At 37.2% G+C, this 7,606-nt stretch overlaps 1 non-coding gene across 1 annotated transcript; it reads left to right on the forward strand.

The window, feature by feature from the left end:
• Positions 1-7,122: 7,122 nt before the first annotated feature.
• Positions 7,123-7,202, forward strand: TRNAL-UAG (transfer RNA leucine (anticodon UAG)). Its single transcript has one exon. It is a non-coding gene; the product is annotated as a tRNA-Leu (tRNA).
• Positions 7,203-7,606: the final 404 nt, after the last annotated feature.

Consider the following 7,606-nt stretch of genomic DNA (forward strand, 5'->3'; position numbering starts at 1 on the left):
GGAAGAGACATCATGATAAAACTGACTTGACTCTTCTCATCAATGACAGCTTCATTTTCTTCTGCCACATTGAAATGGACCATCATGTCCAGGACATGTTCTCTAACTGAGGTCCCTTCTTTCATACGGCAGTTGTAAATGTATTTTATGGCTTCATGTCTAAGGGAGAAGGACGGTTGTCCAAACATCCCTTTTAGAGATTCCATAATCTCTTTAGCAGTACCCATAACATCGTGTTTCTTAGCCAAAACATCAGATATGCTGGCTAGAATGTACACTCGGGCTTTGTCATTTGCCTTTATCCATCTGTCATATGCATCCCGAGCTGTTCGATTTGCATTTGAGTTTGGGTTTGGAGGACACTCCTCAGTTAAAACAAACTTTAAATCATCAATGACCAGTATTGTGTTTAGGTTTGATTTCCAAGTTGTGTAGTTGTCGCCGTTTAATTTCTCAGAAGCGAGTAATTGTACTATTGAGTTTGTCATGCTGTGATATAAAGAAAATTCTATTAGTGATTTGACTTAATCATGTTTAATCCAATCAGTTTTAGCAAATGTAATAATGTACCCAAATCATTATTAATTTGCAACGATACTTTAGTGAGTTAGAGCAACTGCTACCGAGGGGCAGTCAATCACTCATTCACTAAACCAAGACATTCTTGACTTAAACACTAATTCCAGAATAACTCTTGTTCCTATAGTGTTTTAGTTATCGCTATTTTCGTCAAGAATATACTAACTCTTAGTAATTCTTCGCAAGTGTGACCCACCAATTTCAGACCTCAGAAATCGGTCCCAACAACGCTATCGAATGAAAAAGCCAAAGTTGGGAATGGACCTAAGAAATCCTATCTATTTCTAGAGTTTGCGTTGTTCCGACTCCCATGTTACGACCCTCCGAATGGGTAGTTGCTCTAGGACAACATGCAGGCGGAACATGGGAATCTCACGGTGCAACCTAGTGGTGGAGACCATAGGACGTGTTGACTTCCTTCTCCCACTTACTATAAATACTTTCTCAATTCACCTTGTTATTGACTCATGCAAATACCTTCCGAATGGAGGACGCTCCCAGGGCGACACGAGGCCGAGCATGGATCTCACTGTGTGAATTTTACAGAGAGCGTGAAGAGAAAACGATGTATCTTATACACCTTTTTCCTCCCACTAAGTATTTTAGATGGTTGGGTATACTCATTACTTAAGTATATTCCGGCTAATTAAATATAACTTAAGTCTATTCGATTTTTCTAAATCTTACATCACTTAAGCATGCTCATAAAACTGGGCTAACTAAGCTCAAGTACTGGTCCGATCTCCAGGTAGTAGGTGTTCCGTAAACCGTCAACTTAAGTACCTTCAGCCTTAGACAAGATCGTGCCAGGTGAGCTTTCTCGTAACCGCAATTTTATAAGACATCGACCCTTTTTAACTGTTAAAATTGATCGTGCTCGGTTCTTAACCCTTAGTGAGCATGCACTTATCTTTATTATAGATTTTAACGTCTACCTTATTTTATGACGTTGAAAATAACCTATAACACGGTTTATATAACAATTTATATAATCATCCATTCCATGCAATAATATAACAATTTATATCTATCACTCATGGAACCCTAAGACATGCATACTATACATTATAACACTTATAACATACTTGGAATGCATGAAACATGCTTAGCCTATGGTGGGATTTTAAATCTATATGACATACTTTATGCATATACATTTTCTATTTAATTAAAACATACATTCATAATGCATAATTAATTAAACACACTAAAGTGGGTTGGTTTTGGCATTTTAAAGCAAGCAATTAACTAAATTATTACATTAATAATTAAAAATAACTTGAGCCGCTCCCGAGGATCACGAACTGGACAAACCAACCCTTAAAAATGTTCAATCGGTCCCCAACGACAGAAAAAACACCCGAACCGCCTCTTCCATCTTCTTCGGTTCAGCTTGCTTATCTCTTCCATTTTCGATCAATTACAACCTAAAATGGACTCTAATGACTCCATAAAAATTACAGACCTTTCTTCATTCATTAAAGCCCATACACCTTAGGCTTATTACAATAATTGTATCAAATGGAAGCATAAAAAAAATGCCAAAACCAAAACCATCCACTTTAGCAACCACAAATTTCATGCATGAAATGGTACCCACCATGATCAAATTAATGTAAATAAAGTGCCTAAAACTTGCTCTGATACCAATTGATGGTGTTAATATAACACATGCGGAAGCAATTTGGATCTTAGGCACTTTTAGAACATCAATTATTGTAAATAACTAGCATGTTCATAAGTATTAAAACTTAATGGGTTTAAATACTAACCTTTTGTAGTTCAAACTCCTTTTGCCTCACGAACCGGTTTCGAACCACCACTAGTGTCTTCTCCACTATCCTCCGACCTTAGAACGGGATTGTGGAATCCGGTGAGTGACTAAACTTGGGAGGGATTTTGTATATGTGAAAGAGAGTGTTTGTTTCAAGGTTTTTTCATCAAGATGAAGAAGAATCCCTTCCAAGTATCATGATCACTCTATTTAAAGAGTCAAGTTTGCATGTTCATGCAAACTTGAGATCACCAAATTTTGACACTTAAAATTCCACTCAAATGTTTGGGATTATGTGGCAAGCATGCATGTTTGAGTTAACCAAATTTTGACACTCAAAATTCCACTCAAACTTGTGGGGTTTATTTGGCAAACATGCAAGTTTGGTTAAACCAAATTTTGACACCTCAAAATTCCACTAACATGGATTTTTCCATTAGATGAAAGTCAACATTTTGACTTTCTTCATTTTAATTCAACAATTAATTTGAATAATGAATTTCAAATTAAAGTAACATTAAATGATTAATTAAACTATTTAATTAATATTTAATATTAATTCAAATGTCAATCCCAATCAATTCCGACACATAATTGATTTAAGATATTTAAATCTTATTTAAATATCTCAGATTCTCTCTTTTCGTTTAATTCGTAAATAAAACAAAATTGCGGTTAAATATATCGTATATATGTAACGCATATTCCCTAATTTGAATTCGAACACTTCGAACTCACTCGTCACACTGTTCTATGGTTTAGTCCGATATGAGCTAGCAGAGGGACCTAATGGACCTATAGATCATGGGCTCCAACGATCCAAGATTAACCGATTAAACTCATTAACCTGGTTAACCAACATTCGTTAACTACTAGGACACTCCACTATAGCCTAGTAGTTGCACTCCCCTCACTATAGATATATTTCTGTCCATCTGATATAACCATGATTAGTAAGTCGATCCTTCACAGGTTGTTCGTAACTAGAGCTGGGTCAATTTACCGTTTTACCCCTGAAGTTATTTCTTGTTCCTTATGTCTCACTGATCCTCTAATGAACAATTGGTTTGTGGTCCAACCAGTAAACCGAATCCCTCTCAGGCCAATGAGAGGGTGGGGCCCCTTGTTCAAGACATGGAGTCAGTGCTTAAGGGAACTACCTTTCTTCTATCCCTAAAAGTGGGTAGGAGTGAATTCCGTCTTGCACCCCATGTCCCCAGCCATTCACCCAGTCTTACCCCTGAAATGGGAGGCCTGTTGAGTCGGCGAACTAGAGCCACTCTCACCCATGCAAATCTAAGGATAATTCCGAATAAACAGGAGTTCATGGTTAGCTCAGGATTAAAACCGAGTTACCTAGGTTATCGAATGAAAAGAAAATCAGTCTCAACAGTAAACGACTTTATAAAGTGAGAGTGGTTTTCTTCATGGTCCGATCTTATGCAATACTCATTGCATAGGACGCCCCCACTCACATGTCTCCACATGCACAATTTAGTGATCACATTGTTTATATCATATACAAAAGTGGGCCGCATCCATAGTGTCCCCAGAATAAGGTACTCAGCCTTATCCTTATACTATAGATCATTTTGACTATATACTTGAACTTGATCCACTCTTATGTCTCTACATATAGTTCAAGTAATCATACTATAGCCAGAGTGTTCTTAGTTTATTGGATTTAGATTAATGATCGTAAAGTTCACTTTATTCAATAACAATTTATTACTGAATAAACATCAATAATAACTTTATTGAAAATAGAATATATCTTTGTTTACAAACTATGAGTTTTAGGACATAAAACCCAACAATCAAAAGCATTCAAATGTCTCCCCCACAACTCTTATATCTTCTCCAAAAAGATTTACTATGCTTATAGAGGTAAATCTGGAGAAATCGTCAACCTGTTTCCAAAACCCTTTCATGGGATCAGATTACTAAGAATTCTACCTGGATCCTTAAATATGTGAGCCTTCCAATAAGGAAAGACCCACATTTTGCTCAAGTCATCGAACATGATGATGGAAAGCGTAAAAGTAAAATTCAATGAAAATTAAATTTTCTTTCCAAAGGTAAAGATTCTTAAGCTCGAGATCTAGTACCTCATGAATCTCGAGATCTCCATAAAAAATCAACATGTCAAAGTCTATGCAAATAGAGCCGGTTGATTACAACAAAGAAGTAGTTTTAGTCGATTATGAGGGCAATCCCAGATCTTCAACTCAAACCGAATTGGATACTACATCTATCTTCAACCAGATCGATATTATCACAAATGAATTGTCCACCGATAAAGAATTCCTTAAAAATGCATTACAACCTCCAAGGATATCCTAAATATCCAACATCAAAATAACTTCTCAAACAAGATTCTCTCAACCATTGCAAGACAAGTTAAGAAGATTGAAGAAAAAATCAAGGAAAAACAACAACAAAAGAAATAAAAAAAAACTATTGCAAATATTAATGGCATGAGATTCGCAAAAGTTGAGGAAAGTTCTTTTATTCATACCAGTTATTTTAGACAAAGTAATTAGTCTCGGCTCAACAGAAGAGGCACTTGCTCTGATTGAAGAAAAGCTAAACAATCTTTCAATTTTGATAGAACCCTAAGTAATTAAACTTTTAGTGTCATAATGAACCATATGAGAATGACCTCAAAAATTTTAAAAATGATTTCTCCAAAGAAGAAAAGATGCCCAAAAAAACTAGGCCTCATCAACAAAATTGTTAAATTAGAGAACAAAGTCCAAAAAACTAGATGAAGAAAAATTGGTATCCTAAGCCCTCTTTCCCCGATGTTCCGTTCCAAGAAAAAACTCAAATGACTCAATCCACCTATGAAGGAACATTCATACATAAGTGGAATATAGATGGTCTATCCGGTCATCTAGTCGTAAATGTAATCAACAAAATATTGATGGGAGCTAGCGCCTATAGTCTTCGAGGTAAGTTTGACCACGCTATTGCTCAAATTGTAACTTTTGGTTTCACAGGAGTACTCAATGATGGGTTGGAGAAGCATATCTCCGACAAAGAAAAGCAAAGGATACTCAACCATACTACTATAGAAAGAGAAGTACAAATATAAAAAGTGAAATTGGAATATCTCAAGTTATGGAGAATGATATAAGTGTTGAATAGCCATTAATACCCTTTTATATATTGTCTTAAAGTTTGTCGTAGGCAAACTAGAAATCCATACTGAACGTTTGAGAAAATTCTTATGATTATAAGATGCGAAAAGTTAGCTACTTCTGATGGTACAAAGATATAATTGTAACTAAGGTTATGACAAGATATGATAGTACCCTTTAATTATGGATGATGCGCTTCATTGAAGGACTTCCAAAGTATATTTCTCGAAGGATAACTACCGCTCTCAATGAAGAGTGTAAGCATAAGATTCCTTGAAATGAATTCACTTATGGTGATTTAGGTTATGTAATAGCTAAGTCGACCGCCAGCAAATATTGTCTACTTTGGCCCGTTACGTATCGTCGTGAGTCTCACGGTTTTAAAAGCATCTGTTAGGGATCAAAATGATATTACTTAACAAATCAGAGTGGCGCAGCGAAAGCGTGGTGGGCCCATAACCCACAGGTCCCAGGATCGAAACCTGGCTCTGATACCAACAATAAATAGCATTCCAATTACCACAAGGTTACAGGAATACTCATACTCAAAGACAGATACCAACAATAAATAACATTCCCATCAAGAAAAGAATTTTAAATTAGGAACTTCACCAAACATACTCTATGGGTGCTGTCCAACTCATGGTTTTAAAATGCGTCTACTATGTTGAGAGTTTCGCCCTACTTTGACCAGTGCATTCGTGTAACGGTCATACTTCTTCAAATGTGCGGCCTCTAATCTTGACACGCTCACCAAAAACCTTATGGGGTACTTAATCTACATTCATATTTTTTACCTGGCTTTGTGGCTTTGTGGCTTTGTTGGACCTCAGGCAAGGTTTACCTTCGACATTCAAACCCTCAGGCAAGGTTTACCTTCGACATTCAAACATCACTTATGTGGAATCAAAACTTGTTTCACCATACACACTGCCTATGCATGCATGTTCAATTGTGTACGACACAACAACGTTGCATCTCATCGTCATCTCGGTTCCTCACAACACGTCCCATGCATCGTGATGCAATCTCAAGTCTCGAGATAGCTTCTCGAGATAGCTTGACCATCTTGGTTGTGTAGAGACATCCCTCGGGACAGTTTGGCCAAGTGGTCTAAGGTGCCAGATTTAGGCTTTGGTTTGAAGGGGCGTGGTCCCACAGCTGTCATTTATTTTCATTTTTTGTAAACCTTCAAGCCCGCTGCTAGCACATATTATAAAAACCTCATGATTTTAAAATGCGTCTACTATAGAGAGAGTCTAGCCCTACTCCGACCAGTGCATCGTGTAACGGTCATACTTCTTCAAATGTGAGGCTTCGTGATCTTGACACGCTCGCCAAAAACCTTATGGGGTACACAATCTCCATTCACATTTTTCACCTCGGCTTTGTGGCTTTGTTATACCATAGGCAAGGTTTTCCTTCAACGTTGAAACATCACTTATGTGGAATCAAAACTTGTTTGACCACACACGCCGCCTATGCGTGCATGTTCTATCATGTGCGACACAACAATGTTGCATCTCATCGTTATCTCGGTTCCCAACAACACGATCCATGTATCGTGATGCAATCTCATGTCTTGAGATACTCGATCATCTTGGTTTTTCTAGAAACATTCGTTGCGGCAGTTTGGTCGAGTGGTCTAAGGCGCCAGATTTAGGCTTTGGTCTGAAAGGGCGTGGGTTCAAATCCCACAGCTGTCATAATCATACTTTTTCAATCTCATCGTCCGACCCATGCATTGTATTGCAATCTCATGTCTAGAGATAGCTTGACTATCTTGAGGCACATCTGTCGTACAGTTTAGTCGAGTTGTTTAAGATGCCCTATTTGGGCTCTAGTTTAAAAGGGTATGGCCCTATTTGGGCTCTAGTTTAAAAGGGTATGGTTTTAAAACTCGTCTATTATGAAGAGATTCTAACCTTAAAACTCGTCTATTATGAAGAGATTCTAACCTTAAAACTCGTCTATTATGAAGAGATTCTAACCTTAAAACTCGTCTATTATGAAGAGATTCTAACCCAACTCCAACCAGTGTCTTTATGGTTTTAAAACTCGTCTATTATGAAGAGATTCTAACCCAACTCCAACCAGTGTCTTTATGGTT

This window comes from Cucurbita pepo, chromosome 15, assembly GCF_057944985.1.
Source record: "Cucurbita pepo subsp. pepo isolate OVF chromosome 15, ASM5794498v1, whole genome shotgun sequence".
Lineage (NCBI taxonomy): Eukaryota > Viridiplantae > Streptophyta > Magnoliopsida > Cucurbitales > Cucurbitaceae > Cucurbita > Cucurbita pepo.